The sequence below is a fragment of the Lepidochelys kempii genome, chromosome 28, assembly GCF_965140265.1.
Source record: "Lepidochelys kempii isolate rLepKem1 chromosome 28, rLepKem1.hap2, whole genome shotgun sequence".
Lineage (NCBI taxonomy): Eukaryota > Metazoa > Chordata > Testudines > Cheloniidae > Lepidochelys > Lepidochelys kempii.
Genome location: NC_133283.1, coordinates 6,365,052 through 6,387,120, shown reverse-complemented (window position 1 = coordinate 6,387,120; position 22,069 = coordinate 6,365,052). Strand labels below are relative to the sequence as shown.

General features: G+C 47.3%; 1 long non-coding RNA gene and 1 other non-coding gene across 3 annotated transcripts; one reads left to right on the top strand and one right to left on the bottom strand.

Moving 5' to 3' along the window:
* Nucleotides 1–290: 290 nt before the first annotated feature.
* On the bottom strand, nt 291–18,036 carry LOC140904276 (uncharacterized). 2 transcript variants are annotated; one of them, XR_012156485.1, is made up of 4 exons: nt 17,960–18,036; nt 17,445–17,555; nt 2,624–2,711; nt 291–2,350 (listed from the first exon to the last, which is right to left on the bottom strand). It is a non-coding gene; the product is annotated as an uncharacterized lncRNA (long non-coding RNA). The 2 variants fall into 2 exon arrangements; XR_012156484.1 differs by lacking the exons at nt 17,445–17,555; nt 17,960–18,036 and having other exon boundaries at nt 2,624–3,357.
* A 2,801-nt stretch (nt 18,037–20,837) lies between these two features.
* On the top strand, nt 20,838–20,909 carry TRNAG-UCC (transfer RNA glycine (anticodon UCC)). The gene has a single exon. It is a non-coding gene; the product is annotated as a tRNA-Gly (tRNA).
* The last annotated feature ends 1,160 nt before the right edge of the window (nt 20,910–22,069 follow it).

The window sequence follows — 22,069 nt, the reverse complement described above, 5'->3', positions numbered from 1 at the left end:
GGGACTGGTACCATATTTATGCCTTATTATTATAGTTTTCACATAGGAACGTAGCACATCAGATCAGAAAAACTAACATTCTTCACTGTATTGATTGGAATGGGAGTGTGGTGTTCATGCGGAGATATTCCCATTTAAATACATTGAAGACTGACTGAAAGGCTGTGTGTCTGTGTGGATAGTATAAAATGATTATTATTCATTTACAATGCAAGAAAATATTATTTGGGCATTTGTAGTAATATTAATTTATATCGGAAACAATATAATGAATACAATAAAAGTTAGCAGACATTTTTATTTTATGTTTATTTTGTAAACAAATACAATATTACAATACAAATAAAAAAAATTAAAAAATCAAACCAGCAAAGTCTCCTAACAAAGAAATTATAAAAAAATTTATTAACACAATAATAGGCATGTTAAAACCCTAACCTTTACTAATGTGAAAGGTGAGCCTGCTTCTTCACTGTCAGTTTATCCAGTCATGGCTCAATGGAGGACAGTGCCACATGCAATGGAGAATGACTATCCGAACTATTCTTGTACTTTGTCTTAATGACACTTATGGTTGAGACGCCAGTCTCACAGAGGTTTGTTGAAGGAAATGGGAGAAGAGTTTTCAGAGCAATTTCAGTAAGCTCAGGATATTCTGCTTTCACTTTTATCCAATAGGAAGCAAACGATGTTGTAGTTTCGAAACTCATCTTCAATCTTTCGTCAGCAGCCAGCTCCAACAATTTATCCTCCGTAGTGACAATTAAGTCATCTTTCAATGGAATAAATGGATTTTGGATCCATCCAGTCCCTTTCTGTGGATCTTCTTCTGCTGGAAAGTTAAACTCAAAACATTCTGCCAAATTCGTCAAGTGTTCACTGATGACATTTCATAGAGATGTAACATCAAGGTCTTCACCTGCATTGGTGATGATTGTTGCTAAGTTGTGAAACATGTCATAACGATCTCTTGACACTCGACTCGTCCATGCTTTTAGCTTTTGTTTCTGTCCATCAATCTTGTCTGCCATTGTAAGACACGAAGCCATCCTTCCCTTCATGGAGGTGTTGAGATCATTAAAAGATGGCAAAGATATCAAGCAAATAAGCCAGCTTGGCTATCCAATCCTCATCTCGGAACAATTGTGACCAGTTTGGTTTTTTGTCAAGAAGAAACTCGGCAAGCTCGTTTTGGAGCTCAAATACTCTTGACAGGACGTTTCCCCTCGATAACCAATGTACATTGGCATGCAGTAGGAGCTGTTTATGATCAGCTCCCATATCATCACATAATGCAGTGAACAGTCTCGAATTTAAAGCATTTGCCTTTACATGGTTCACAATTTTTATAACCTCGCTGAGCACACTGTTCAGTTCTGTTGACATTTTTTTTGTTGCAAGACTTTCTTGGTGAAGGAAGCAGTACAGCGACTTGCATTCGGGTGCAAGCGCCTTAATCTGGGTAACCACTCCCGAATGCCGTCCTGTCATTGCAGGAGCACCTTCAGAACATACGCCTACACAGAACTTGAAATCCAACCCACATTTGTTAACGATGTAGTCGCTCACAGTCTTGAACACTTCAGAACTAGTTGTTTTTGTTGGTAGTGAAGCAGAAACAAACTCTTCCTTCAAATCACCCTCATGTTCAAAGCGCACATTACACCATCAGAATTGCTGTATTAGCAAGGTCTGTACGTTCATCAAGCTTCAAAGAAAAGTACTTTGCTAATTTAATCTGGCCTATGAGCTGATCTTCCATATCGTGAGCCAGATCGTGAATTCGTCGAGCGATAGTGTCATCTGAAAGTGGCACCTGAGCCACTTTCTTTGCCGCCGGCTCGCCCACCATTTCCATGCAGACATCTTTAATACCGCTTATCACTGGTGTCTCACGGATTGTGTATGGCTTTTTAGCCTTAGCAATGCGAAGCGCTACTTTATAAGAAGTTTGCAAAGCAGAATTATTTATATTACACTTCAAAGATCTGTTTCTGATGACCTTGTAAATCAACATGCTTTCTTTCAAAGAACTCTTTCGGCTTTGAACCAATTTCATTATGTTTTGTATTTAAACTCCTCTTGAGCTTTGACGACTTCATTGCGTTGTTAGCCAACACATTGCCACAAATAACGCACTACGGTTTTGGCATGCCACCATCATTCGTGGCTACAAAACCGAACTGAATGTTTGAGAAGTCTATTTCTGAGTAAAGCTAGTGCGAATTCTTTTTGTTGACAATACTTCGGTTTCATTTACATTGCTGTCAGCTGATTCAGAATTACTTGCGTGTTCAGCAACTGGATGTCTTTGCTTGATAAATACGTCAATTGGGCCTCGCTTTGCCATCTGTAAATTAGGCATAAAAATAATTAATATAAATTCCATTACCCCGGGTATATACTTAATTTATGATATTAGTATGAAAGCCGAATAAATGCATTGGAATGCTTTTATTGAGAAATATGTGCAGGAGAACATTGATTAATAGGGTAAGTAATGTTAGGATAAGAAGATAATACAAATTTTAAAATTAAATTGCAAACAGGATAATAATTGGAAAGTTAAGATGGTTTGAACATATGGAAAGAATGAATAATGAACATCAAAAATAAGATTTACCTGTCTGAAAGATATGGAGTGAGAAAGCGAGGAATTTCGAGAACTTCCTGGCAGAAACACGTAAGTTTGATGCTAGAAGAGGGGTAGGCTATAAGTAAGAACAATGAGAGCGTGTATGAAACGATATATGGCTATGGAGGAAGTGAGGATGTTATGCTCATACAAAGCACACGGGATCTTTTCAGGGGGAAAAGGCAAATACGCCGCATTTATTGAAAATACAACAGTTAGCAATGCTTTTCAGTCTCTCTCTCTCTCTCTCACACACAGACACACACACACACAGAGTCCTTCCAGTAGCTGTTTATAGTTACCAGTCTGTTGTAGCTCAAGTCAATCTAATGGCCAGTTAGATTGAGCATGAGTGAGGAGCTGGGCTCTGTCAGTCGCGATCCGATGCTCCAAGGCTTTGCAGGACTGAACCCAGAGTTCCATGCCAAAACACTCCAGCTTTATAGTTGTAAATTCCCATTTGAGTCCATGCATTTTGCAATGTCATCCTGTAATCATTAGTCCTTAAGTGGTGTTAATCTTGGGGTTTTCTGCTGTTATTATTTGATGGTTATTGTTGGGCTTCCCATCGTTATCTCCTATTTGTTGTCTCGCCTTCAGGGGTGCCTGTCTCACCTCTGAGGTCGTCAGTGCTGCTAACATGTTTAGCATCCGATACAATGGATGTTTTCTAATTGTCTCCTGGTCTTTCCAAGTCTCTCACTTTTTCTTTTAGAGTAGCAGCCATGTTAGTCTGTATCCACAAAAAGAAAAGGAGTACTTGTGGCACCTTAGAGACTAACAAATTTATTTGAGCACAAGCTTTTGTGAGCTACAGATCACTTCATTGGATGCATGCAGTGGAAAATACAGTAGGGGGATTTTATATACACAGAGAACATGAAAAAATGGGTGTTACCATACACACTGTAATGAGAGTGATTGGGTAAGGTGAGCTATTACCAGCAGGAGAGAAAAAAAAAACTTTTGTGGTGATAATCAAGGTGGGCCATTTCCAGCAGTTGACAAGAACATCTGAGGAACAGTCGGGGGGGGGGGAGAGGAAATAAACATGGGGAAATAGTTTCACTTTGTGTAATGACACATCCACTCCCAGTCTTTATTTAAGCCTAATATATGGTGTAGAGTGGAATAAAAAACAAAAAAACTTCAAAAACAGACTCCAACGAGAGACTGCTGAATTGGAATTAATTTGCAAACTGGATCCAATTAACTTAGGCTTGAATAGAGACTGGGAGTGGATGGGTCATTATACAAAGTAAAACTATTTCCCCATGTTTATCCCCCCCGCCCCCCCACCCCGACTGTTCCTCAGACATTCTTGTCAACTGCTGGAAATGGTCCACCTTGATTATCACTACAAAAGGTTTCCCCCCCACCTCCCCCGCCCCCCCCCGCTCTCCTGCTGGTAATAGCTCACCTTAAGGGATCACTCTCATTACAGTGTGTATGGTAACACCCATTGTTTCATGTTCTCTATGTATATAAATCTCCCCACTGTATTTTCCACGGTATGCATCCGATGAAGTGAGCTGTAGCTCACGAAAGCTTATGCTCAAATAAATTGGTTAGTCTCTAAGGTGCCACAAGTCCTCCTGTCCTTTTTGCGGATACAGACTAACACGGCTGCTACTCTGAAACCTGTCATTCCTTTCTGTTATTCAAAAAGGGTGGCTGGCAGAATGAAATCAAAGTTTACATCAATTCTTATAGTACAATTAGTACAATTATAAAATCCTGCTCCTACAAGGACTGTCTATTTGGCTATAGGTGTGTGGGGCTCAAGAAGGGCAACTGGGGAGATTTCAGAGCAGGCTTCAATTTAATTTCACATCAAAATTGCCCCAGGCACTTTCCCTGCAGAGAGACACTCCAGATTCTGCCACGCTGGGAAAATGCTTGATCACTTTATTACAGTGCAGACCTGGCCCCTCCCTCCAGGACTAAACCCACCAGAGACATTTTTCAATCCTCCCAGTAACAAACTTTCTGAACCAAATGGTAGAACAGAAGAGAACCAAAGGAGTCACTTTGGGGGATTCCCCCAGACTTGGTTCCCAGGGCAGCATGCTCCCAGGCAGGGGGAATAGGGAGACTCAGGAACTTGCTTTTCCTCCTTCTGCTCCTCCCCTTGTTCACAGACAAGGGAATCTGTCCCAGGATGCTGCAATAAGTATGTCTGGGCAAGTCAAAGATCTGGGAATTTCTCTCCCCACTTATTTCTCCCACTGCCCCTGTCAGTCTCTCTCCTCTTTCCCTTTCGATCTCCTTTCCCCTCTCTCTGCCCCTCCGGTTTGGACAGTCCCATTCCGGGGTCATTTTCTTCCCCATGACTGGATCAGCTCCTGCAACTACTACTGAGAGGAGAGATGAGGAATGAGGAGGGGTTGTTTGTGCAGAATCATTTTGCTGCCCATCCTCGGCACCTTCCTTGAGGTCTCTGGCTCAGGAGCTGATGTTGGCAGAGCGTAAGTCTGCCTTAGGGGACTTGTTCCAACTGGAGAAATTCCTCACCTTGGCTCAGCACAGAAGAAATTTTAAATAAAGTCACTCTCCAGCACAGATCCCACTGGGACAGAAGGAGCAGCTCAACTTGAGCTTCCAGATAACAGTGGAGGAAACAGCAGCATCTCAGCCAGGAAGCTCAATCCAAGTCTCCTCAGTAAAGAGAGAGAGTCTGGCTTTTAAAAGACTTTAAATAAAATCAGAATAGAAAGTAATAGTAAAAATAAAAAAAAAACAAAAAAAAAACCAAACAAACAAATTCATCAAAACAACTGCCCATCGCTAAAACTATTAAGTGCATTTCCAGCAGCCCACCCCTGAATAATGTGATCCAAATTATGTATGAGTAGAATATCTAAATTCCAAATGAAGGCAGAAATCCACTAAAAAATAAATTAAAAAATGAAGCCCATTGGCAATGCCAGTACCAGATACTTTGCATTGTTTGTTTTTCAAAATGGCTGTCTTTGCTTGACTCAAAATGATGTTCACAAGGCATATTACAGATCTATTTGTGAATCCATATTTAATGGTAAAAGGAAATACACTATGAGAAAAATCAAGGAACTATAACCAAAAGACACCCTGAAGTACAACAAATAATGGGTGTAACCTGGAACAAGTAAGAAACAGATGAGAAACAGTCTTCCCCCATGTCACAGGGCACACATGGACACGTTCAGAATCAAATGATGCACACATTCGAGGCCATACCCCTGTGAAGAATTCTCCATTGGAGATCACCCATATGCTTCGCAATCACAGGATTGTGTAGAGACCAACAGGCTGGATAGACAGAGTCTGCCGCCAGAAACTGTCATCTCCACACTGAACCAGGATAATCAATAAGCATTTGAAAATGCTGAATCTTTACCATAATCATATACAGGTATAATGCTTTGGGGCCTAAGCTATTAAAAGTACATTTGTAAGACTCACTGAAGGTAAGCAAATCGCCATGCCTATCAATGTCCCAATCCACAGCAGGAGCAACAGGCAAGGAAATAGAACTGTGAGTATAATCGGGCACGGCTTGCTCAAAGGGACATTTGTCCAGATCAGCAACACTGTGTCTCCAATAAAAAAAAAAGAAACCAGCAAACAGAATGAAAACCAAGCTAGCGGCAATGGCCTCTGCTGAGACCCATGCAGAATTAGAAAAAAAATCAGTTGAACTCATTTTCTTCCACCTGCTGCAATAAGTGCACCCTGAACTTTGCTGTCCAACAGGTCCCACAAGCACAGGTGTTTTTAAAATATTTTTCAAGCTGTCCTACAACCCAGCATCATTATTGCCATGAAAGTCTTTTTTAAGTTCTGCAACACCCGGCTCTAACTGCTCCATTCTCTGGCAGAGGCCCAGAGTTGTCTGCTGTATATACATTGACTTTGCCACCTCCCACCATTGCCTCAAGGAAGGAAAGGCGTCCTTTGGAGGCAACCAGGTGCCACAAAAAATATTTAAAAGAGTCCCCAAAATGAACATCCTGTACAAGGCAAGTGTTAAAATGCTAGTATGGGTGACAGTCTCCCACAGAGAGAAGAGAACACAAATGAGACCGAACACGATCTGAAATCCCAGCTGGGACAATGCAACTAGAAAGCAAATGATGAATAAACACATAAAAAGCCCTGCCCAAGTGGGTCCTAGACAAAGAGCTGGTACCAGTACTCAACCAGCTGTACGGCTGGGCATAAGGTTGGAAATGCTGTCGCAACACTGACAGACCCTGGTCATCAGCAGGCAGGATCAAACCTGGGACTTCTGGAGCTCAGTGGTCTTGGTGCCACTAGATGGGCCAGAACACGACACCCAGGGGGCGTGTAGGTTATACTATCCCACATCAGTCCGGTCAGCAGCCTGTCAAAGAGCTGAAAGTCACTGAGCAGACAGTGGATGAGGTTCCAGATGACTCCTATCCAATCTGTTGTTAAGAGTACAATTGAAATTGCTCCCCCCCACCCCAAATTAAAATATCACCTGTCAAAAAACCAATTTGCCAAAAGAGCACCCAAGCGCTGGGAAGGAAAAAAAAAGAAAAAGTTCCCTGTATTTCCCTCCAGGAGGATTTTACACATTAATCAAAAAAAGATGATATTGCTCAAAAGTAGCTTGACCCATCAATAAACGTCCTGGAACAACGGCCTGCAGGGCCAGCCCATCTGCAAAGAGAAAGGCAACTCCCACACTCCCCGTGGAACCAGGACTCAGAAAAACCTCCCCTCTCCAATCAGAAAGCCAATTGGTTTGGTGCCTGCATCTCTGCAAGAGTCCTGCAGGAATGAAACGTCCACTTTCTTCTGAGACAGGCCCTCAGAAAGAGCCTGTAGGAGGTACACAGTCACAGAGAGCGCTGCCTAGTGGGAAGGGGAGGTTTTTGGCAGGGTGTCTCCCTGTTGCAAGCACAGCCCGGTCCTTCAGTGTCCCTGCCACAGGGGTTTCCCGTTCTCCCCATGAGCATAGAAGCTCTACTAGGCTGGGCCCTTGGACAGTCCAGGCCTTCCCCAGCTGGTCTTTCACCGAGGTGGGGACTCCTGGTAAAAGTAATACCCGGCAGCGACCCAGGCCCCCTGAGCAGTGTGTTCCCTGACTGCACTGGCCAAACCAGCCTGCTTCACAGTGCCCTCAGAAACTGGGGCCCCCTCCACCGTCCGCAGCTATTTTTTAATAGGGGGCTTTCCTACAAGCCAGAGTCCCCAGCGAAGGCCGCGGATTCCACAGCAACAGGCTCTGCCTCCATTTCATAGTCAGGAGTCCCAGAACCAGTCATGCCATCTTCCCCCAGCTTGTAAAGGGCATTACCTCCCCAGAGGGCTCTGCAGCCCATTAGCCCGGCAGTCTCAGCCATAGCCCCTTCGCTCTTTCCTCAGAGAAACACCCATGTTCCCAGGCCCAGGCCCAGGCAGCAGCCACAAATGCTAAGAAATTTCCATGCCCTGTCACTGGCCAATAACGGCCACTGACCCACCCCAGAGGTGGCTGCATCTCAGGGTTGGAGAAAGGAACCCCTTATGGAGACCATTTGTCATGGGGTTTGGGGATACTCTGGTCAGAGTCACTGAGCCATAGTCACAGGGTTTAAGGCCAGAAGGGACCCCCTGGTCTTCTGGCCTGACCTCCTGTATATCACAGACCACCAGCACCAACCAGCATCGCACACTAAACCCAACAACTGACCTGAGACCAAAGTCTCACAGCCCACAGGAACCTAAACTATTCTGTGCTACGGGAAGAGGAGTGGAGGGACACAGTTGCACCAGTGCCAGAGGGCCCAGCAATGGCAGGGAAATTAATCAGTCAGATACACCCAGATAATCCTGGCAAGTGACCTGGCACTCCACACTCTAGAGGAAGGAAGGAAATACTTAAGGTCGCTGCCAATCTGACCTAGGCTGACTCTACTGTTGTGATCATAGAATATCAGGGTTGGAAGGGACCTCAGGAGGTCATCTAGTCCAACCCCCTGCTCAAAGCAGGACCAATCCCCAATTAAATCATCCCAGCCAGCGCTTTGTCAAGCCTGACCTTAAAAACTTCTAAGGAAGGAGATTCTACCACCTCCCTAGGTAAAGCATTCCAGTGTTTCACCACCCTCCTAGTGAAGAATTTTTTCCTAATATCCAACCTAAACCTCCCCAACTGCAACTTGAGACCATTACTCCTTGTCCTGTCCTCTTCTACCACTGAGAATAGTCTAGAACCATCCTCTCTGGAACCACCTCTCAGGTAGTTGAAAGCAGCTATCAAATCCCCCCTCATTCTTCTCTTCTGCAGGCTCAACAATCCCAGCTCCCTCAGCCTCTCCTCATAACTCATGTGTTCCAGTCCCCTAATCATTTTTGTTGCCCTTCGCTGGACTCTCTCCAATTTATCCACATCCTTCTTGTAGTGTGGGGCCCAAAACTGGACACAGTACTCCAGATGAGGCCTCACCAATATCGAATAGAGGGGGACGATCACGTCCCTCGATCTGCTCACTATGCCCTTACTTATACATCCCAAAATGCCATTGGCCTTCTTGGCAACAAGGGTACACTGCTGACTCATATCCAGCTTCTCATCCACTGTCACCCCTAGGTCTTTTTCCGCAGAACTGCTGCCGAGCCATTCGGTCCGTAGTCTGTAGCTGTGCATTGAGTTCTTTCGTCCTAAGTGCAGGACCCTGCACTTATCCTTATTCAACCTCATCAGATTTCTTTTCGCCCAATCCTCCAATTTGTCTAGGTCCTTCTGTATCCTATCCCTCCCCTCCAGCGTATCTACCACTCCTCCCAGTTTAGTATCATCCGCAAATTTGTATCAATTAGACCCTGGGAGTGTGAGCAAGAACCCACCAGCCAAACAGCTGCGAGAGGGAATGTTCGGTGCTATCACAGAGCCCTGGCCCCACCCAGTGTCTTGTCTCCAGCCATGGCAGTCTCTGAGGCTTCAGAGGAAGAAGACAAAATAAATAAATAAATAAATAAATACCCAGAATACGTGGGGTGAGAGAATCCCATCCTGACCCCAGCAGGGGGCTGGCTCCAGATCTGAAGCATCGGCTTTTAGGAACATAAGAAATAAACTGGAACCCAAGGCTGCTCAGCCCAACCCCCACTATCCCGCTCATAAACAGTTGAAGGAGGGAGAGGACAAATTGAAGTTGTTTGCCCCCAGGGGAGTGACCCCATCATCCTGCCCGATCTGGGGAAAAGGTAAGGGTCCAGCCAACTGTCCGGTTAGCAGCTGGGAAACACTCATCCCCCAAATATGGGGAAGCCTCTGGCTTTGATGTCTACTAAATATGGGAGACGTCACTTTCATCAGCCAACATTTTAATGGAGATAAATGAGGACACAGATGGTTCTCAAATGAGAGGGGAAAGTTGGTTTTTAGGACATCAACCCCACCCCCTGCAGCTTCTAATCTGGGGAATGACTCAGGAAAACAGGTTCCCTCCAAACAGGAGTTGCTACAATTAAATAAACATAGGGAAGACCTCTAAAACGGAGATTCGTTTTTTAATTCGTTTTTGATAACTACACAGAAAATAGCAAAATCGGAGAGGTGATCTCAATGTTCAGTAATTAAAGAGAAAAGGGAGGAAATCTGAGGAATTTGGGGTCAGTTTTCACAAATTAGAGAGGAAAGTAGGAAAATGTGAGGATTTTAGACAGGATGTATAAAAATTGGTGATTTTTATTTAATTTTTCATGTTATTTAAATCAGATTCTTTTGATTTTATTATTTAAATTAGTATGAGTTTTTCTTTTAAAAAAACCTGTTTAAAATGAATTTTGAATTTAATACACAATATTTGAAGGCCTAGCCTTATTATAATCTCTTAAAATATTTAAATAACAAATAAATATGATGAATCCAGGAGTTTGACATTAAAGGCTGCTTTTCTATGTAAAGAAGCAATCAGGGGGAAAGCATCTAACTTTTGAGGTCAAGATTTATAAATACAGCACAGTAGATCATTAAGGGTTTCAACCTGTGGGCACCAGGGGCTGTGCCACTGGGTGCCACAGATTGGCAAAGTCATCACAGGTGTTGGGACAAAGCCACTGACTCAAAGCCCTGGTCTACACTAGGACTTTAGGTCAAATTTAGCAGCGTTAAATTGATGTAAACATGCACCCGTCCACACGATGAAGCCCTTTTTTTCGACTTAAAGGGCTCTTAAAATTGATTTCCTTACTCCACCCCTGACAAGTGGATTAGCGCTTAAATCGGCCTTGCCAGGTCGAATTTGGGGTACTGTGGATGCAATTAGATGGTATTGGCCTCTGGGAGCTATCCCAGAGTGCTCCATTGTGGCTGCTCTGGACAGCACTCTCAACTCAGATGCACTGGCCAGGCAGACAGGAAAAGAACCGTGAACTTTTGAATCTCATTTCCTGTTTGGCCAGCGTGGCAAGCTGCAGGTGACCATGCAGAGCTCATCAGCAGAGGTGACCATGATGGAGTCCCAGAATCGCAAAAGAGCTCCAGCATGGACCGAACGGGAGGTACGGGATCTGATCACTGTATGGGGAGAGGAATCCGTGCTATCAGAACTCCGTTCCAGTTTTCAAAATGCCAAAACCTTTGTCAAAATCTCCCAGGGCATGAAGGACAGAGGCCATAACAGGGACCCGAAGCAGTGCCGCATGAAACTTAAGGAGCTGAGGCAAGCCTACCAGAAAACCAGAGAGGCAAACGGCTGCTCCGGGTCAGAGCCCCAAACATGCCGCTTCTATGATGAGCTGCATGCCATTTTAGGGGGTTCAGCCACCACTACCCCAGCCGTGTTGTTTGACTCCTTCAATGGAGATGGAGGCAACATGGAAGCAGGTTTTGGGGATGAAGAAGAAGATGATGATGATGAGGTTGTAGATAGCTCACAGCAAGAAAGTGGAGAAACCGGTTTTCCCGACAGCCAGGAACTGTTTCTCACCCTGGACCTGGAGCCAGTACCCTCCAAACCCACCCAAGGCTGCCTCCTGGACCCGGCAGGCGGAGAAGGGACCTCTGGTGAGTGTACCTTTTAAAATACTATACATGGTTTAAAAGCAAGCATGTGAAAGGATTAATTTGCCCTGGCATTCGTGGCTCTCCTGGATGTACTCCCAAAGCCTTTGCAAAAGGTTTCTGGGGAGCGCAGCCTTATTGCGTCCTCCATGGTAGGACACTTTACCACTCCAGGCCAGTAACACGTGCTCGGGAATCATTGTACAACAAAGCATTGCAGTGTATGTTTGCTGGAGTTCAAACAACATCCGTTCTTTCTCTCTCTGTGTTATCCTCAGGAGAGTGAGATATCATTCATGGTCACCTGGTTGAAATAGGGTGCTTTTCTTCAGGGGACACTCAGTTCCTGCTGGGCTGTTTGCCTGTGGCTGAACAGAAATGTTCCCCGCTGTTAGTCACGGGGAGGGGGGAGGGTTGAGGGGGTAGCCACGCAGTGGGGGGAGGCAAAATGCGACCTTGTAACGAAAGCACATGTGCTATGTATGTAATGTTAACAGCAAGGTTTACCCTGAAAGAGTGTAGCCACTGTTTTATAAAATGTGTCTTTTTAAATACCACTGTCCCTTTTTTTTCTCCACCAGCTGCATGTGTTTCAATGATCACAGGATCTTCTCCTTCCCAGAGGCTAGTGAAGATTAGAAAGAAAAAAAAACGCACTCGTGATGAAATGTTCTCTGAGCTCATGCTGTCCTCCCACACTGACAGAGCACAGATGAATGCGTGGAGGCAAATAACGTCAGAGTGCAGGAAAGCACAAAATGACCGGGAGGAGAGGTGGTGGGCTAAAGAGAGTAAGTGGTGGGCTGAAGAGAGTAAGTGGCGGGCTGAAGAGAGGGCTGAAGCTGAAAGGTGGTGGCAGCGTGATGAGAGGAGGCAGGATTCAATGCTGAGGCTGCTGGAGGATCAAACCAGTATGCTCCAGTGTATGGCTGAGCTGCAGCAAAGGCAGCAGGAGCACAGACAGCCGCTACAGCCCCTGTGTAACCAACCACCCTCCTCCCCAAGTTCCATAGCCTCCTCACCCAGACGCCCAAGAACGCGGTGGGGGGGCCTCCGGCCAACCAGCCACTCCACCCCAGAGGATTGCCCAAAAAACAGAAGGTTGGCATTCAATAAATTTTAAAGTTGTAAACTTTTAAAGTGCTGTGTGGCATTTTCCTTCCCTCCTCCACCACCCCTCCCAGGCTACCTTGGCTGTTATCCCTCTATTTGTGTGATGAATGAATAAAGAATGCATGAATGTGGAGCAACAATGACTTTATTGCCTCTGCAAGTGGTGATTGACAGGAGGAGGAGCGTGTGGTTAGCTTACAGGGAAGTAGAGTGAACCAAGGGGCGGGGGGTTTCACCAAGGAGAAACAAACAGAACTTTCACACCGTAGCCTATCCAGTCATGAAACTGGGTTTCAAAGATTCTCTGATGCGCACTGCGCCCTCCTGTGCTCTTCTAACCGCCCTGGTGTCTGGCTGCCAGGCGATTTCCCTCAACCAGCTTCCAGGCGATTTGCCTCAACTTCCCACCCCGCCATAAATGTCTCCCCCTTACTCTCACAGATATTGTGAAGAGCACAGCAAGCAGTAATAACAGTGGGAATATTGGTTTCGCTGAGGTCTAAGCGAGTCAGTAAACTGCGCCAGCGCGCTTTTAAACGTCCAAATGCCCATTCTACCACCATTCTGCATTTGCTCAGCCTGTAGTTGAACAGCTCCTGACTACTGTCCAGGCTGCCTGTGTACGGCTTCATGAGCCATGGCATTAAGGGGTAGGCTGGGTCCCCAAGGATACATATAGGCATTTCAACATCCCCAACAGTTATTTTCTGGTCTGGGAATAAAGTCCCTTCCTGCAGCTTTTGAAACAGACCAGAGTTCCTGAAGATGCAAGTGTCATGTAACTTTCCCGGCCATCCCACGTTGATGTTGGTGAAACGTCCCTTGTGATCCACCAGAGCTTGCAGCAGTATTGAAAAGTACCCCTTGCGGTTTATGTACTCGCCAGCTTGGTGCTCCGGTGCCAAGATAGGGATATGGGTTCCATCTATAGCCCCACCACAGTTAGGGAATCCCCTTGCAGCAAAGCCATCCACTATGACCTGCACATTTCCCAGGGTCACTACCCTTGATATCAGCAGATCTTTGATTGCATGGGCTACTTGCCTCACAGCAGCCCCAACAGTAGATTTGCCCACTCCAAATTGATTCCCAACTGACCGGTAGCTATCTGGTGTTGCAAGCTTCCACAGGGCTATCGCCACTCGCTTCTCAACTGTGAGGGCTGCTCTCATCTTGGTATTCATGCGCCTCAGGGCAGGGGAAAGCAAGTCACAAAGTTCCATGAAAGTGCCCTTATGCATGCGAAAGTTTCGCAGCCACTGGGAATCGTCCCAGACCTGCAACACTATGCGGTCCCACCAGTCTGTGCTTGTTTCCCGAGCCCAGAATCGGCGTTCCACAGCATGAACTTGCCCCATTAGCACCATGATGCATGCATTGGCAGGGCCCATGCTTTCAGAGAAATCTGTGTCCATGTCCTGATCACTCACGTGACCCCGCTGACGTCGCCTCCTCGCCCGGTATCGCTTTGCCAGGTTCTGGTGCTGCATATACTGCTGGATAATGCGTGTGGTGTTTAATGTGCTCCTAATTGCCAAAGTGAGCTGAGCGGCCTCCATGCTTGCCTTGGTATGGCGTCCGCACAGAAAAAAGGCACGGAACGATTGTCTGCCGTTGCTCTGATGGAGGGAGGGGCGACTGACGACATGGCTTACAGGGTTGGCTTACAAGGAATTAAAATCAACAAAGGGGGTGGCTTTACATCAATGAGTATTTCAGGCAGGACTTCACAGAGGGTTCCAATAAGAAATGGTGCACCTAAGTAATTGTTCTTATTGGAACAAGCAGGTTGGTCTGGCCTCTGATTGATACATGGCTAGATTTACCTTGCTGCACCTTCTCTGTGAGTGACTGCAGTGTGACCTAGAGGAATGAGTCCCCTAGACACGGGAGGAGGCAAATGAGTACAAAACAAATCTGATCTATTTCTTGTTTTGATCCACTCCATCTATCTTTTACGTCTTTGGCTGGCAGCAGATGGTGCAGTAGGACTGCTAGCCATCCTCATCTCTTGTCTGCCTGGCAGAAAATGGTACAAGAGGACTGCTAGCAATCTGTATCGCCTTCCTGCTCGCCATAAGATGGTTCAATAGGACTGACTGCAGGACTAAAGAGAATGACCTGGTCAAGTCACTTCTAATGTAGTCCCTGCACCCATGTCTGCCCAGACACTCCTGGCTGACGCAGCCAGGAGCACCTTGGACATGACGATGACAGCTACCAGTCGTACTGCACCATCTGCTGCCACAAGGCAAGGGATTGCTGCTGCTGTGTAGCAATGCAGTACCATGTCTGCCAGCACCCAGGGGACGTACGGTGATGGTGAGCTGAGCGGGCTCCATGCTTGCCGTGGTATGGCGTCTGCACAGGTAACTCAGGAAAAAAGGGGCAAAACTATTGTCTGCTGCTGCTTTGACGGAGGGAGGGAGGAAACGGGGACCTGATGATATGTACCCAGAACCACCCGCGACAATGTTTTAGCCCCATCAGGCATTGGGATCTCAACCCAGAATTCCAATGGGCAGCGGAGACTGCGGGAACTGTGGGATAGCCACCCACAGTGCAACAGTCCGGAAGTCGACTCTAGCCTCGGTACTGTGGAAGTGCTCCGCCGAGTTAATGCCCTCAATGCACTTAGAGCATTTTCTGTGGGGACACACACACTCGAATATATAAAACCGATTTCCAAAAAACCGACTTCTATAAATTCGACCTAATTTCATAGTGTAGACATACCCAAAGAGACACCAACAAGGAATGTAAGCTGAAGTCTCTTTCAGGTATATTGGAACATTTTCCCAGGCTGACCTGAAATAATCAGTTTAATTCACTAACTAGAGTTATTTTCTCTGTTTAATAAATCACTTAGTTGTAAATGTGAAACATGTTTTGATAAAAGAAGTTTATGTATCCAAGACATTTCAGATGATTTAGTTTCATAAAAATACATTTTATATGCTGCTTTGTGTGTTTAATTAAATTCTAGTTACCATCCTAATGCAGCATAACACAGAATCACTAGCAAAAAGTTAATTTTCTATTAAATAAGCAATATATCATTCACCATTTTCTAATGTACTAAAAATGTACAATTAATAAAAATATGAAAATGTTAAGCTATATAATGTATCTAGTTATAGTGTATCCTCCTTGGTAGCAAAAAGATGTACCTAATCTCAGTGGTGTTGGAACTAGGAGGGCTGGGGGTGGCTGCCGCACCCCCGGGCTTGAAGTAGTAATAGCAAACACCAAATACATAGTATCAATGGTTTCCATCATCAGCACCCCCCACTATAAAAATTGTTCCAGCACCTCTGCCTAATCTAGTGTAAAGTGTCTATTTAGTTTTAAATCAACATGTTGTAATCGTTGTGTCAACCAAACGGAATGCACCTTTCTTTAGACAAAAAACCAACAACAACTACAAGTGGAAAAGTTTACTAAACTTCAGTGCTTTATATCAAGGCTTCCCACTGGGTTATTTAAATTATTATTTGAATTGCTGATTTAAATTGCCTTGTTTTAAATCAATCCACCCTGATTTTATATCAATGATCAATAATAGCTAAAGAGGCAAAATGAGTGATTTATCAATATTTTATCAACAGAAAGGAAAAGAGCAACAGTAGCAATAATTTTATTGTAATATTCAAGAATTTGAGAAAAGGACAAAATCTAATGAGATTTTTACATTAATATTCTATATTTAGATTGGCAGGAAGAAATCTCAAGAGCATATTACCTTAGTAACATAACTACAGAGAAAGTGGGGCAATTTTGGGGGGGGGGTATTTTATATCGATCTTTAGGAATTAGGGAGAAAAAATGGATTAAAAATAATATTTGACAATAGGAGAGAAAAACACCAAGATCTGAGGGTAATTCAATAATTACAGGGGAAAAGGGGGAAAGTTTGAGGGGATTCAACAGGAATGTTCAATAAAGGATCAGAAAGTGATGGTTCCCTCCACCCCCACCATTCACATGCAGAGCAGGGAGCCCTTTGTGTCACTCATGCAAGGGAGGAGGTGTAGAGCAGGAGATGGGCAGGCGGCTGAGTTGAGGGGGGGGGGGGGAAACAGCAGCTGAGAGTGGATCCTCCAGGGGGGACATTGGCTCCCCCTTCCCCTCCTATGTCCCTTCCAGGCCCTGTTGCTGGCAGAGACTGGCCACCCCACCATCCCCACCCCAGATTCAGCCGTGTTTCAGGCCTCTCCCAAACAGCACCCACTAACCCCCCATCCCATTTGGGCAACAATTTCCCACCTAAACAAGGACAAACTGCTGCAGATGGAATGGGCAGGGGAAACCCACATATCTGAGGAGATTTTAGATTGAGATTTGAGAAATAGAAAGAAAATGGGTTAATATCTGGGAGGGTAAAAGGTGAATCCTCTGAGAGAAAAGTCGGGTGCGGGGAACCAGGTGGATTTGACAGGTTTCGGAGTAGCAGCCCTGTTCGTCTGTATCCGCAAAAAGGACAGGAGGATTTGTGGCACCTTAGCGACTAACATATTTATTAGAGCATAAGCTTTCCTGAGCTGCAGCTCACTTCATGGGGTGGATTTGATAGTCATATTTGATCATTAGAGAGAAAGGAGGAAGAAGTGGAGAGAATTTTTTTCAACATTTGAGGGGAAAGTGACAAAACCAGAGAAGATGCATTTAACTCTCCCCCCCCCCCCCCACACCTACCTCTTCCCCTGGTCTTCTCCCCCTGAAATCTCCTGCCTTCCCAGAGACAGTTCAGACTCCCCCGGGTCACACTTGCCTGGTGTCAGGTATCAGAGGGGAAGCCGCGTTAGTCTGTATCCACAAAAACAAGCATGCATCTGAAGCAGTGGGGTTCTTTTACCCACAAAAGCTTAGACCCAAATAAAGCTGTTAGTCTTTACTTGGTGCCACCGGACTCCTCCTCGTTCCAGCTCGCAGGGTCTGTCCCGTCCCGCCACCTCTGGCTCATTGTTCATCCCTCCCTTCCCCACCCCTCCGCCCCCACACAGGCAAGCGGGGGGACCAGCTCTGGGGCCTCTTTCCCCACCTGCAGCCCCCGGGGCTTTGCCTGTCCAGCCGGTCCTGCCCAGAGCTGCAGCAGGCAGCTCCGACCCTCGCCGGGCCCTTGACCGGGGCTGCGAGACCCGAGAACCCCTGGGGCAGAGAGTCACTTTCCTGCCCGTCCCCAGCACTTCCCAGGGGAGCTTCTCACTCACCTGCAGTCTGCAGCCCGGGGGGCTGGTCCCCGCTGGAGAAAGTCCCCCGCCGCTGGGCAGGGAGGGGTTAATGAGGGGCTCCCCCCAGCCCAGACCCCCACTGGGGTGCGGGGAGTCAGCAGCTGCTCAGCCCGGGCTCCCGGGTCAAAATGGAGGGAGCAGCGCCTGGGATTTTAGGAGCATCCGCGCCCAGGTGTCTGGTCTCGGGGCTTTGTTCTGCCTGCTGCCCGCCTCCTTCCTCCCAGCACCCAACGCTCAGCGCTGCAGCAGCCCCTTCCTGTGTCAGCAGCCCCGGGCCTGTCTCCGGCTGCTGGCTGGAGCCTCCCCTCTGTCTTTGCCGGGCGCGGAGCGCTGCCCTGAGCGCCCGCTGCAGGCAGGCTCTTGGGACCAGCTCCTGGCCGCCGCTGCAGGGGCCGAGCCGGAGAGAGGGAATGCCCTGGGGACAGGAACGTGACTCAGTCTCCCTGCCGGAGAGGAGGGGAAGGGGTGAGACAGGGAAAGAGGAGAAAGAAAGGAGCAGACGGAAAATCAGTGGGTGGGGGAGGGGGCTCCCAGCAAGAAGTAGCAAATGACAGCTGAGGCCTCTGAGAAAGTACCTAGATAAAATATCACATAGCCGCAATTATTAACACCAAAACACTTTCGGACAACTGCGGTAAGTTTCGAAATTGTTTTGAGTGTACAAAGAGTATTAACTTCGGTTTTGTCAAATAGAAGGATTGCAGGCCTAGATGCAGATAGATAGGTAAACCTATTCAAAACTTCCCAGCCTTAGTGTGGCTTGTTTAGTATCCCTATCAGAGTTTGAAAGAAAATGACACGTGAACGCTGGAGCTTAGCCTTATGAGTCAAGCCCCCTAACCTTGGCATTTTCAGTGTGGGCTCCCCAAGGCACAGCGGAAAGGGGTGCAGGTTCCTGGGGTGATGGGACTACAGGGGGTCATTGTGGCCATGGGAGTGTCACTGTGAGGGGCAGGGTCCATGAGGGTGTGACTGTGAAGGGAGGGCTGTGAGGGGGGGAGCCATGGGGTGTCTCTGTGAGGGGGAGGGGCTGAGGCTATGGTCACTTCCAGGCACCCCCTGACATGGGAAGTGAACTGTCCCCTCCCCCAGCAGGTTCTTTGGGGTGCCCTAGAGCCCAGCATGAAGCTGCTGCTCCTACAGGGTCCCTGGGAGTCACAAAGGGGTGTTGTGAGATCACTACCCCATCTGGCCTGGGGTGGGGCAGGGCCCCCGAAACAGCCCTGTGGGGAGACTCAGCCCTGTGGGGACTCATGGGCTGTGGAAAAGCACTTCCAGCAGAGGTGATACATCGGGAAGGGAGGGTGGGTATGTGGTGCAAGGTCAAATGCACCTACAGCAGCCGGCCCAGGTGGGGAGTGGAGGGAATGGGACAAGAACCTCCTCTGGCCACTGGGACACTGCACCTGGTCGAGCGTCTGACTGCGGCCGCGGTGAGCTGCCTCCCTCCTAGACTCGGCTTCTGGAGATGGCGGGTGAGCAAGCCAGAGTCCCCCCTCCTCCCCCGGCCTGCTCCGAGTGGACCCCTGTCCCCAGAAGCTGAGCCCGGGCAGGGATTGGGCTGCCACTTCCCCCTCTCTCCCAGGCAGCTGGCTACACTGCACCATGCAGCAACCGGGAGCGGCTCCCTCCCACTCCCTGCCAGGGGCCTGCCTGCCAGGGAGAGCAAATGCAGTGGGAGGACAAAGCCTCTCCCCCCACACAGCTAAAGTGGGGTGTGGGGAGTGTGGGTGCCCCAGACTGGGGAGGAGACAGGTGGGGAGGTCACGTGTCCTCTCTTTTAGCTTGTGCCCCCCAAGTATGGGGAGGCAGCAGTTGTCTCTGACTTCCAGGAACTGGGATTTCCAGCTGCATTCAGGTGTCAGACAGGAGAAGGAGGAGTTGCTGCTTTGGGAGAGTCTGTGGGTGTTGGCTGTAGGGGACATGCCCAGCAATCAGCCTGGCTGAGTCTTTATTCTCGGGGATTCCCCAGCGCGCTGCTCAGACAAGGCTGAAGTAGGGAGCAAAACCGCTGCCTTTCCCAAGGGTTGGCTCAGTGGCTCGGTGAGCAGCAGGGTGTCCCCAGGACCAGTCCAAGCCTGCAGGCCCCAGGAGGCAGGGAAGTCGCCTGGCTCAGGCTGGGAACGCTGGCCCCCAGAGAACTGGCCTGGCTCCCTTCTCAGCAGCAAAGAAGTCAATTCCCCCCACTCCTGATACGTCAGCCTGGAGCTAAGGGCAGAGCTGGGGGTGTCTCCTTTCACTCCCGCTGGGGAGTGTGGGGTCCCGGGGGCCTTTTGGAACTGAATTGAGGACACCAGCCTGTCAGAACTGAGAGCTCAGGTTCCGACTAATCTTTTTAATAATATGATCAAATCCTTCAATCCCAGTGTCACCATCAATAGAACTGTCTCCGCCTTGCAGGTTACCAAGGGTGAAACCCAACAGCTCCTGGAATCCAGGAGAGGGGAGATCAAGCACTTGTCAGAGTCTCTGCGCATAATACATTTGTTAGTCTCTAAGGTGCCACAACCTCCTTTTCTTTTTACTGCCCACAGAGGAATCCTGCTGTGTTACATTCCTGGTGCCCTGGCGCCATCGTGTGGCCATTTCCTTTCCCTCCTGTCTGTGAAAAGTTTTGTTATTTTGCACAGAAACTTTATTTCCTCAGGAGAGACCCAGGAGCAGGGGCTGCCTGCATGTACCAAACACCCACTAGAAGGTGACAGATTAACAGCCTTAAGACCATCTTTCAGTCACTCTGGGAACCTGACTCTGCTCACAGATGGCAGGCTGCCTCCAGCCCACACATCCTGCTCATTAGCTGCAGGAGTGAGTCATTTTTTACTTGTGATCCCTGGGAGAAGGACTTCTGACATGTGCATTGGTGGTATAGTGGTGAGCATAGCTGCCTTCCAAGCAGTTGACCCGGGTTCGATTCCCGGCCAATGCAAATATGTTTTTCTTCTTTCTCTGGAATTGGTTTAATGTCAGTCACATTGTGTGATAATCACATTATCAGTGGAATGAGAGAATTCCTGTCGCACATCCCAGCAGGTCACCAAACACACAATGGGGGAAGCATCCTTGTGTCACTGGACAAAGTCAGAATTGTGGGAACACGCATCTGTAGCTCCTTGTCTTCAGTGTTATATTTCCAGCTGTAGGAGGTGTTTGTATCATGCTCAGGCATGATGGGGAGAAAGGGGGAAACACAATTTTTGCTGCTACGGATTCTTTTGTGTTCGAATAATAATGACATAACAAAACTTAAGTGGACACAAGAACAAATGGCCATCAGCAAGATTAGCCTTGAATTTAGATGAAAGTTTCTAACCATCAGAGGAATGAAGTTCTGGAACAGCCTCCCAAGGGAAACAGTGAGGGCAAAAACCCAACTGGCTTGAAGACTGAGCATGATAAGTTTATGGAGGGGACGGTATGATGGGTCAGCCTACAATGGCATGTAGCTGATCTGCGACTGCTAGCAGTATATATCCCCAATGACTGGTGATGGGACACTAGATGGGGAGTCCTCTGAGTCACTACAGAGAATTCGCAAAAAGAAAGGAGGACTTGTGGCACCTTAGAGACGAACAAATTTATTTGAGCATGAGCTTTCAGGAGCAACAGCTCACTTCATCGGATGCATTCAGTGGATGCATCCGATGAAGTGAGCTGTAGCTCATTAAAGCTTATGCTCAAATAAATTTGTTCGTCTCTAAGGTGCCACAAGTCCTCCTTTCTTTTTGCAAATACAGACTTACATGGCTGCTACTCTGAAACCTGTCATTATACAGATAATTGTTTCCTCGGTTTCTAGCAGGTATATCTTGCTCACATGCTCAGGGTCTCACTGATCGCTGTATTTTGGGTTGGGAAGGAATTTTCCCCCAGGTCTGACTGTCACAGACCCTGCAGGGTTTTCTCCTTCCACTGAAGCATGAGGCACAGGTCACTTGCAGGTTTAAAACTTGGAGTCTTTAAACTATGATTTGAGGACTTCAGTTACTCAGCCAGGGGTTCTGGGTCTAGTACAAGAGTGGGTGGGCAAGGTTCTGTGGCCTGCGATGTGCAGGAAATCAGACTAGCTGATCAAGATGGTCCCTTCTG